General features: G+C 32.2%; 1 protein-coding gene across 1 annotated transcript in view; it reads right to left on the bottom strand.

Moving 5' to 3' along the window:
• Nucleotides 1-12,563, bottom strand: part of PCDH11X (protocadherin 11 X-linked) — a 663,037-nt gene that overhangs the window by 170,078 nt on the left and 480,396 nt on the right. The window lies entirely within an intron of this gene.

Genomic DNA, 12,563 nt, shown 5'->3' with positions numbered 1-12,563 from the left:
CCCAGGGAAATTTCTAAGATAGGAGGAAGCTTCATTATCTCAAGACAGACAGTAATCCTCTGCCTAAATGTCTAAGTCATCTTTACCTTAAACTAGATAAAAATGGACTTGTTATATTTTACTAGTAATGTATGGTTTATCATTTCTTCAGTGTATTACTTTGTTCTGGAAGCTATTATCAGTAACTCAAAGGCATTGCAGTAAGATTTCCTGGATTTAAATGCACTATTCACCTTTAATTATAATCTATAAAAATCTAGTACATTTAGTTTTCAACCTGCTGTTTTGTTTTGTTGTTATATGTATAAAATAAGTTACTAAAGTCATTCATCATCATTATATCTCTGCCTTTGATAAATGCTTAGATTGGAAAAAGGGATCTAGAAGCTCAAAAGGAAATTTAGTTTCTATACAATGTTCAAAAAATAGAAGTGAGCACCATAGCTTGATCTTCTTAAGGTATATTTTAGCAATGATTTTTCTTTCCTTTATTTATCCTCCCTTTTAAAAATGAGCTTCCTACCCAAGGTATTTATTTCTTACATTATTTATGAGTGATATTTGTCAGGTAGGTTTTAATGTAAAACTTGCCACTAATTTTCAATGGAGTTAAAAAATAAGCAGAATAGAAAAAAAACTTACATATAATGACATTTAAAGCATTATTGGTATTTTTTTGAAAATCATATGAAATATCATTCAGTGATCATCCCTACAAGTAATGTTGACATCAGAAGTAAGCCATAATCTCAGAGAAAAAGAGACTTTGTTGTTTAATATTGAGGTATCAGAAGTCATGATAGTCTAGCTATCATTCTGTAATGCAAATTTAAAAATGGAAGATATTATATCAAACTAAAATTTCTTTACAAACTTAAAGAACCTACCATCATTTCTACTGAAAATTTCAGAGTGCTCTGGGTTTTAAACATGATGGATAGCCTAACCTGGATTAAAGTCCCAAGACTTTTAAGTACATAACTTACAAATAATCCATTAAACCAAAGTCATGACAATGGGTGCAACCTCTGTATTAGTCTTCGGATGGTAAGTATTAAGAGTATGAGAAATTGTGCTTAAAACTCTATCAAGAATTCACCATACCTTCATCATATTAATGGCCTGAGAACAAAATACAAGTACTTTGGAGCATATTGTGTTACTTTTCTTAGAAACAATATTTTAATGGATTTTAAGATATTTTAAAGTGATTTGGCTCAGGGTTATGTCAGATATGTAAAATAAGTCTTTAATGTATTATTCCCATGGGCCCTTAAGAACTTTGTGAATCAATCCAGAAATAACACAAAATACACAGCATAATTTAAAATATATATATATATATGTGTGTGTATTTGTGTTGTATAAATAGAGTACCTAATTGTTCCCAGTGAGAGCCTATGTTCACATAAGGGTATTCTTTACTTTCTCTTACCTGTACTATATCTTCCTACAAAAACATAATCATTAAACATTATTACTAGGCCTGTGCTGAATGAAGCAAGTCTTTTCATAGTATATTAAAAAAGAAAGCAGTGTGTAATTAACTTTGTCTTTAACTACATACATCCTCCCTTCCCACCCGAATGAAATCTAATGAAATAATAATCTCTTTTCACCAACCCGCAGGTGAGAGGTAAGGCTTATCATTAACCCATAAAAAGTATAAGCCCTCAGCAGGTTTACAGGGAGAAAAAGTATTTTTTATCCCAACATTTGGTTAGATGATACTTTCTCCAACCAATGAAAGAAAATACTGAAAGATGATATATATGTGTCTGCTTTGGCAAATGTCTGAAATTGTAAACACATATAAAAGAAGAAATGCAGTAAAATCAGTTGAAAAAACAATGTTAATTGTTCATCTTGTCTTTGCCTATGAAGCAATTGTGAAATTTGGTGTTAAGATCGAAGGAAAGCTGTGTGGTCAAAACATCCACAGAAAAAGCCATAAAAGCCTTAGGTATTTCTGATAAGATAGTGGGCAGCAGTGGAATGGTGTGCTTCAGGAGCCAATTCTATATGGCAGATAATAGATGTAGACTATTTATTTAACATTTCACCAACAACTACTCCCTCTACTTTTAAAGCAGCACAAAAGAGAGTGTCACCTGTATTTGTAAATAAATTAAATAGTTCATGAAAAATAACAGTTTCTTCGGATTAAGTTATGCTGTAAAATGTTAAAATGGAAAAATAAATATTTCTCAAATTCTAATGATTCTCTTTAGGTAATACTCTCTACTGCAAGCACCTTACATTTTATCAGAATTCTCTATGAAATTTTCTATCTCCCTAAATTTATACATGATTAATTCAGTACCTATGAATCATCGACAATAAACCGACATATATAGTAGAATACTTTAATGATATTTTAATAAAAATGTTTTGTTGCTGCCTGTGATCACTGAAAATATTTTCTTTATTTTCTCTAATATTTCCTAAAGTTATATCATACCTACTGGTCTACTAGAATTTCCCTTAAGGCTTAACCTGGGTAAGATATTCTCCTAGGTATTTAGCTGGTGAATTTCTGAGGTATTTAAAGTTTTCACCCTCATGTTGAAGTTATTATATTTTTAACACTGCACACTATTTTGTTAGCTAAAAAGAAAATTAAAATTCAATCCTTTGGGATGAATAACAGGTATTAGTGATAGTTATTATCCAACATTAACAAATTAAGGTAATGTAACAGAAAAAAGTAGAGAATTTTTAAATTGCCACCTAAGCAGAATATAATATTGTGTATGGGAAAATTGAACCACAAAATTATAGAGCCATTCCAAGCCTGTTATTTTACAAATATGTGACATGGGCCTAAAGAGAATAACTGACCTCTTTAAGGACACAAAGAGTTATTGACAGACTCTATATCTCAGTCCCCCTTATCCCTAACCTTGTTCTTTCCATGTCTATACAAGTAGACATGTATCTATTAATTTGATAACAAAATTATTCTTTCCTTCAAAAACAGGAAGGAGTAACTGAAAGAGGACACTAAGGATTAATTCATGTATCCATCTAAGGGCCATTTACTTTTCCATGCAAATGAGTATTTCCCTTAAAAGCCATTTCTATATTTGCTTAAGGACGTAGATTCAAGAAAGAAGAGAAAGAATATGAATGAAGCATTATCATTTGATCTACAGTAATTTGTCAAAACGGCAAATCATTGCTTCAATAACTTTCATGCATGCCTAACACTGTCTTCATTAGATAATTATTCATTATAAATCAGCACAAACTGAAGTCTTGATAGGGCATTCAGTGTTCCAGATATACAGAAGTTTCTTTACTTATATCAAGATAAAATACTTTAAAAGAAATTTCATTGATTAAAAACGTATTTTTGTGCTCACCTATGACTTTTTTTTTAAGAAATAACATTTTGCCATGGGTTTACTTGCAATAAATCACCTTAAAATATTCCAATAAAATGGCTTGGTCTCATATAATACAGGCATTGCACAGAGCATTTAAGAAACATGATTTGCAATGAAATGCTTTTGTAATGGAGCAAAAACATGGGGCTGCCATATTCATGCAATAAAAACATAATGTTAAAGATGGTTTATGTCTCTGAAAATGGTGGGAAGTTATAAAAATGGAAAGTATTCTTTTTATTTCTTCCTGCTCAGAGTAAGTTAGTTTGCTTTATCTTCAGTATGTTCAATCCTCACCCTGGGGAGGAATACTTATTTGCACTTATGCCTATGGAGTGTGAGGGTAAGCCTGATTTACAAATCAGCAGTAACATATTCTCCATTTACCCCTTCTAACATATCAATCCACCCACTTACAAAGAAGAGTATACACTCTGTAAATTTCAACATGAACATTTTACTTTTGACTGTATGATTATTATTGCTGCTGCTGCTGCTATTGTTGATAGGATCCTAAACTATTCATTTCTGGGAAAAGCTCTAATAGTTAATTTGAAAATTCTAAAACAATTTGAAATAAAATCATTAATATATTTTAAACTCTGTGAAGGTTTAATTCAAATAAGTCAAAATATTGAATAGAATTTATCTGTCTTTGATTCCTACCGTGGAATAGAAAAAGCCATATACCATGAGAGATGAAAAGACATCTGCCTACAATTTCCCTCAGCATCTATATTCAGAAAGCATCATGCATACTAAAAACACAGACTTCCCTTCATTTTATGTCCATTAGACTCGAGGCATACAGCCTCCTAAAACAAACTAGGAGGCGGAGAGTACGGAGAAAGATTGCAAAGAAAATGAATGATAATAATAAAACACGATGCAAGAACAAATAATCAGTCAATAATTCTTCACTCTTTCGAACTAAACTAGGATATATTAGTGAGCAATGAGATAAAGAAAGAAATAAAACTCACACATAATCAGCAGTTACTCAAAGTTCCTATCAGAGAATATATCCACATTGAATTGCTAAGCAAATATGCCTTCTCAAAACTATTAGGACTTTAACAACAGGACATTTCCTTTTTATGATTCAATAGGCATACACAAAAAGCAGACTCTTCTGGATACATGCAAAAGTAGTCAAATGAAACAGTCCAGCACCCCACATTCAATAGGAAACTTATCTGTCTCTTTGCATTTACTTTTTGTCACTTTCTCGACTTCTTTATTCATCTTCCCCATTCTGATAATAGTTCACAGAAATCAGACCATCAACGCGAGCAATGATCCAGAAGGATTCTTAATCAGCTTGTGTGTAATGGGAAGCTTAATGACTTCACATGCATATAAGATGTTTGCTGAGTCGATTAGTTGACTGTGCAGCTAGCGCTCTACTTTGCTAATGCCCTCTCTGCCCTGTTGTTATGATAAGTTTCCCAGAAATAGAGAGCCTGTATATAGCTGCACACCTAGAATAAAAAGAGCATTTATCCTCACCTAGATGACATGGTGACATATAAATAGAATGTATTGTTTTTCAAATTGGAATTGTCAAAAAAATAAGATGTGTGCACTTGTCTGTGCATGTGTGTGTGTGTACCTATGTGTGTATGAAGAGACAGTAAGGAAAGACAATCTTTTGGTTGAAGAACCAAGTGAGTATATACTAACACTTCAAAACTATCTAGAAGGCTTTTCTACACTTCGGTACAAGATTTATCCCAAAGTGTATACAATATAAACTCCAATACAGTAAATTTTGATGTTTCTTAAAATATAACAGAACCTCCACTGAGGCTTTATCACAGATCATCATGAGTTATTTTAATGCTTTAACTCATCATGGCTAATTGTTGCACTGCTCTCCCTCATCTCTATTTTGGTCAGCTACTCAACACACTTGTTAGAACTTTGCTAATCAAAGTGAGGTTCCCAGACTAGCAGGATCGACATTGCCTGGGGGCTTGTTAGAAATGCAGAACCTCAGTTTCCCACACCAGACTACTGTGTCTACATTTTAACAAGATCTCCAGGTGGTGTGTGTGCATGAAACTTTGGAAAGTACTGTGTGAGAATATGCATTATCCCAAGAAAAAATCCTGTAAAATACTTTAAGTATATGTATATACTCAGATACATGTGCACACACTCCTTTAATACAACAATGCTGTGAGACAGCTGTCATCATTGCCATTTTAAAAATGAGGAAAACTGAGTCACAGGGAACTTAAATTTCTTGTCAAATGTCATATCGCTAGTGAGTTGCAGGACTGAGTCTAACCAAGTAGCCTGGCCCCATCCCATTAGAATGCTTCTCTTCATAACTAATTATTTAATCATACATATTACAATAGCAACTAGGCTCACTTGTAGACGTGAGACTAAAACAGAAATGGGAGAAGACAAAACACATCTGCACTTCATCTTAATGTATTTTTTTAATCTTCTGAGAGTTAAAATTCTTCAATTTCGGGGAAAAAAAAAACCTATCTGGGAGTGGGCAAACAAAGAAAATCAATGTCTTTTAAAATCAAAGTCTCTTAAGGTCTTAGCTTGAATTTGCTCCAATATTTCTTCCTTTTTGCAAAAATAGTATTGCTGAAACAGCTCAGAAAACTCAGTTTAAAATGTGTGATTAATTTTACCTATGCAGTGGTCTCTCACTCTCTGTCCTAAAAGCAATCTGCTTTTTTCCTATATTGAGTGATAATGTATAGACAGATTCACTTCAGACTATTGGGTATTATGGGACCTTTCTAGATGAAAGGTTTTTTTACTTAGCCACAGTTCATATCCTTTGAAACCCTGAGGGGATATTTCAAAGAGTTACATGGGTATTGAATTGGGTTCAGTGTGTTTAAGATCTTTCCTCATGATATTTGGATTTCAGATATTATATTTTGGAAGCTAAGCTGTTCTGCAAAAAGGTAATGGCTAGTTCTTTCAGAAGGGAAGTCTTAATAGTTCAATATGATGGGACTTTTAATTGGAATTTCAATATTTGGATTTACTTCTGGTTGAATCCCCAAATTCCAATTTTCTACTTGAATAAAAACAGATACCTGCGTGAAGTTTTTGATATATCCTGTTCTCCTGTCCAATTCAACTCTGAATCAGCGCTGGAGAAGAGGACAAAACATTAGAAAACATTAGTATTGCAATGTTTGCAATAGTTCTAAACTTGTAAAACTACATTTTATAGAAAATGATCTCTAGGAAAAAACAAACAGAAACAGCTCAATAAAAAGCATGATAATCAAACAATTGAAAAGGCCTTTGGTGCATTCATATTTCAAAAACATCTCAGATGAGTACCGCATCCTTGTAACTAGAGTTTGAATTAAGCAAAGAATCCCTGAATTTCTTGTTAATATTTAACTTAGTCATATAATTTGCTAAAGATTAATTTGCTACATTCTTTAAAATGACTTAGACAACATGTACGTGCCTCTGTAAAATTGGCTTCTCCTTCAAATCAAAGCCAAGAAGTATTTATGCATTATGAGAACACACGTTTTGCAAAGAGATAAGCAGGGTGTAGTTGAATAGAACCATCAATTAAGAAAGAATTGTGCAATTCAGTTTTGGATTAATTTCCATACATAGATCTACATGTAAGTAAATCTGATCTGACCCCAACCCTGGAAAACTAGGCCATTAAAACAAAAATGATAATGTGCTAGTGAGCCTTGTGCTACACTGCTGATGAGCCAAAGAATAGGAGTAGAATATCAAAAAGCCAAATGAAAATCATCATTTTTTTACATGCTTAGATAATTTTGAGCTGTAAAAATAATGCTATTTGTAAGACCAAAAAGTATTTTCTCAAAATATTTTTTTTGACTTCAACGTGACTTTCTCAATCCAGAGGATTAACTTCCATGTCATCAATTTAGTATAAATAAAAGCAAACATACTTTCTAGGTAAGACAAACTTCTTCACATAATTTAAAAGTTTGAGCAGAGTACAGCTGCTTTATAGCTCTAAAAGTTATTACTCTTTTATCTCCAGTTCTGATCAGTGTCCATAAAAGACTATTATAATGTTTTCTCCAAATATTTTTACTATACGGCACACTATTAACTCAGTCGACTTGAGTCTATCAAAATCACTTCCTTGTTAATTATAACTTCAACATTCTGCTAGGAAATTGAAGTAGGATAGAATGATAGGAATTTCAGAATAGAGGAAGAGTTGAGTTTTCAGCAGAAAGGATGAGGGATATGTTCACATATTCATTCTGTTTCACCCCCCTGAGATTCTTTTTACGTACTTTTCACCCTATTCAGAGGAAATTAACCTTGTACAATTCATTTTTAATCCCAATTTGCTCTGTAAGTAGTATGCACACACACATGCGCACACACACACACACACAATCAAAAATTTATGTATGTTAGATAATCATAGTAAAGATTAGCTAGCTTTCCTGACATAGCAATCATTAAGATTCAGCATGTTTGCAATTTTCCCTATAAAACTTTCATTGGTTAGCACTAATAGTAATTTTAGAAATGATCAGTCCATATTGCTCAATTGCCTTTCAGTTGCATAAGATGCTAAATGGGAACCATTTTAAAATTTTAATACAAGGCCTCATCACATATATAAAAAAATTTCCATATGGATATATTATAACATTCCCCTTGAGGGATGGTAAGTATTTAAATTTTATATTTGTCTATTCTCAACAAGTTGCTTCATTTAAATTACAAAAAGTAGTTGCTTACCAACATTAGTGACTCTTTTAGTTTAGAACATGATAAACATTAAATCTTGGTTTAGGACATTAAGCTATTGCTTAAAAGGCTTAAATCTCAGTTCTCTCATTTGCATAATGAAGGAGTTGGACTAAATGGCATTAAGGTCCCTTAGAGCTCTGAAATTCAAAGACTATATAAATGGCAACATCTGAACATGTACATTTTGTGATTTTAATAGTTACAAAATTATGACCCTAAAAGGGACATTAGAGATCAGTATAATCCCCTTATTTTTTAGCTAAGGAAAAGAAGATTCAGTAAGGTTAAAATGCCTGTCCAAGGTCACCTAGCTAGTTAATTGCAGTGCCTGAATTAGAACCCTATAATATGCAAAATGATGGCCTAAACAAGTTGATGTGCTGTGGTCTGTGGTAAAAATATTTCATGAATAGTGATTACAAAATGAAATATTACAATAAAACTATTAGTCAACATCCAAATTTTTAAAAGTATGATTTACATAGATACCTCAAAGTAATATTTAAAATCATCTGTTTTCTCATAGCTTTTGAGAACTATACATATTACAGGAGAAGAAATTTCTGACAAAAAAAATATACTTTTAAAGGCTAATTTCATATATACTACTTAGAAGAACTTTTTTATGTAACCTACACATTTTTTCCAATATAAGACTGATAAAGTGCCAGATGATCATGTGCTTTATTTTTATTTTAGTGGAACTGGGACAAAAATTACTAAGATTATTGATTAAAATGGGGAAAAAATTGGTTCAGCAAACACTGTCACTTCTATTCTCTACTGGGAATCTTCAACGTTTGATAAAGATGTAAATTAGCAAATTGCAGAAATCATGGTAAGATAGATCGTCTATAATTATTCATTATTTAATGATTTCCTTGATATACTTACTAGTTGTTGAGTGTTCTGTTGATGCAAGCAGTTATGAGAGTTGCAAGTTACTGTACAATTTAAAAGTGTCATGGGGACAAAATATATTGCTATAATGCTTCTCATTCATTAAAATTTATAAATTATTTTAAGACAAGAAATTGGTATATGGCTAACACTACTAAATAGTCCAAGTCACCCAAAAGTTGCATCTTGCATGACTGATTGTATTATCTTTCAAAGAACTACAAAAAAGAACACATGGCAAACATTCTTGTCTTATAGGCAAAGTGAGAAGTAAGAGTAAGATAAAAGAAGCAGAAGAAAGACAGAAGAAGGTCATAAAAAGAACTGCCTCATGGCTCATAAATAATAGAAATATAAATGTCAAATGAACTTTATTATGTGGTGTAGGTAGCCTAATAAAAATTTAGACACATAGGAAGGCTTATTGTGAAGAGAAGGCCACCTCTTCTCTGCCACTGAAGGTGGTTTTTCAAGCTTACTGACATTCTAGACCTTATGGCATTGGCTTTCAATTGGCAGCTTGTGCCAAGCTCCTAGTGCTTGTCATTTTCAAACAGAAAAGACAAGATAAGAGATTGCTTTACTTAGAGTGGCCTGCTTTTGACTGATAAACCTCTATCTAATCCATATTAGATTTAAGATACTAAAGATACACTCATCTTAAAGGCTGTCACCCAAATGGAATCCTGTAAATGTCTTCAAGTTTCCAACTTCAGAGGTATACTTTTCATCTTGATCCATGACTTTTGTGACTCTTTTTTTTTTTTTTTTTTTAGATTATCTCTAGTATAAATCCTTCATTGCCTTCACAAAGCCTAGATACTCCAAATGAGATGTCATTTTTCGATTGGTTTGTATGGTGATTGCATTTCCTGTATAGGAAAGTTAGATATGATAGGATGGTGCAGTAAGATTTGTTTCACCCATTTTCTTATTAAGATATATATTTTAACTTTCCTAATTATGCAAAGAAAAAAATTGACTTTTCGAAAGCATGTCAATTTAAGTGATAAAATTAATACAAATTACAGAGCATCTGCCACTAGATCACTGTTTATATCTGCCTAAGCTCATTTAATATACAACTACTATCAAGTGTGTCTTATTCGTTCCCAAGCAATGGCAGACAGCTGAACTCTTGGGTGGAACCACTCTTTCTAATCTACTTATATACACTATTATTTATATAACACACCAGGGACTAAAATAAGCTGGTAGGCACAGACAGTATTCATGACTGCAATGATTTTCCTGTGAGAATGAATAAAAGTGACTTCTTTGATATTATTGTTAGCTTAAAAAAATATTACTCTATGTGAAGGATTTTTTTTTATTTCAATAGATGGATAAAGCTGAATGTTGTTGTCTATTGTCAAGACAATGAAAATTAGCAGACATTTGTCTTATACCTTCAGAATCCAGGTGCACTGAGCTCAGTCCCTTTCTCCAGGTGGGACAGAACAAATAGAATTGATAGTTGATAATGTCACTCCTTAGAAATACTGATTGATTTATCTTTCAAAATCCGTGACTTCAGGTTTGTTGAGCTGATTCAAATTATTTATTTATTTTACTTTTCCCTCCCTGGACTGACACTACTATACAGGCTAAGAATAAACACAGTTTAGGAAACTATCTTTCAAATACATAGCCAGCTGAGACAGAATTGGCCTGGGTGGATAATTAACCTTTAAAAGGAGCATAACTTTTCTTTCTTAGTTTGAATGCATTTCCTGTTTGTTTCACATAACAATATTAATAAAATGATGCCATTCACTTTTCTTTCTGTTGTGGTATGGGAATTGATGTGTAGCTTTGCTCAAAAATGCATTTAAAACAATATTGGAGGATTTAAGAAGTCAAATTTGGCAACAAAAGTACCTAATTAACATTTATATGGGTAACATTTGCTGAATTATAGATTTAGATGATTTTCTGTGACATCTTTTGGAAAAGTAATGGCTACTGTCCCCTTAAATATATGTACCATTATTATTCTTCTTTCTAACAAACTGAATGGTATTTTCTCATTGAATTTTTCAGATGAATAATTAACACAATACTAATATATCAAATTTGCCTGAAAAAATGTTTGGGTAGTTTTATTTTTCCTTTAGCTAACTGACTCCTAATGTTCTTAATTATGAAGGGCTGGGATTTAATGATCCATTGTTAGGTAAGTCATAGTTTCATAGTATTACAGTTTTTGTCGTTGTTGTTGTTTTACCCAATTTCTACATTTAGAATTAGATATTCAACTAATCAAACATTCAACTAATAATTACCGTGGTGTTATTCATGTCAACAGTCTCGGCAGAACAAGACAAAATTTGGCATTTCTCTGAGCAGTACTCTAGTCAGTCAAATTGGTCTCCCACTTTCTATACCAATTAATTAGATTACTTGTAGAGGATCAATCAAAACGTGTTGCCAGGAAAAGATGAATTATTCCCTTTTTTGTGAATTAATTAGTACAATGTTAGAGTGCTTAGCAAACCTGATCTAGTGAAAGAAAAATGAATGTCAAAGAGATGTGTTAACCTGAGATATACTCTAGCAGAGAGATTTATCATTTTTAAATTAATGAAAAAATATATTCCTCTTTACTTTAAATGTAGAACTTCTTTAGCCCTAAATGCTCTTGGAATTCTATTTTTTTTTCTTTTGCATCACAGAAATGAGTAAAGTAAAAGAAAAACATTACAAAACATTTTTTTAAACGTTGATGAAATTTTACATGTATTTTATTACTTTAAATTCAAATTTTAGCCAATAGACCAACTATAACATTTTCAGAGAGAGTGACTTCGTGTGTGAAATGACCACATCCAATGAAGAGGTTTCAAAAAATGCAGATGATGTAATTTTGCAGTTGACAATCATTAAAGCACAGATTAAACAAAGTATTTTTTCCCCTTCATTTAGGAGGATTTTCTCTGAAAATGAACTGTTACAGCTGGTAACCTGAAGACTGACTTGAACCTCTTTAGCAACTTTCTTTTCACCATTTCTCTTCCAAAGAAACATGGATGTTATCTATGATCAGTCAAATTATAATATGCCAGCAGATCAACAGAAATTTAGAAGTAGTTACTCTTTTCACTCCAACTCGCCCATAGTGAGAGAGTAGCACTGCATTCTCTATTTAAGGGGAAAAAAAACCCACACACATTCTAACTTCATGTGTATGAACTATTCAGAAATCTCTGAAGTTTAACATGGCAAACCTTCGCTAGTATTTCCATGTGTCTCAGAACTTATTCTGAATTATAATATCAGAGCAGTGTTTTACAAAAGAAAGTTAGAAAGTATTTTTAAGTCTTCTCTTCATAAATTATATTTTACTTGATGCTACTTGTAAATAAATATATATATGAACATAGGGCCATATGTAATTTAGTGTGTTTAGAGTAGTCCCAAGAGGACCACACTGTCCTCAGATCTGTCAATTAATACTATATCTTCATTTATAAAATTCTCAGCAGTACACATTCATACTCTGTTGTCTGCTAGGGCCAC

The sequence above is a fragment of the Balaenoptera musculus genome, chromosome X (genome assembly GCF_009873245.2).
Source record: "Balaenoptera musculus isolate JJ_BM4_2016_0621 chromosome X, mBalMus1.pri.v3, whole genome shotgun sequence".
NCBI lineage: Eukaryota > Metazoa > Chordata > Mammalia > Artiodactyla > Balaenopteridae > Balaenoptera > Balaenoptera musculus.
Note: the sequence above shows the minus strand (reverse complement) of the source record. Positions and strands in the feature narration are given on the sequence as shown.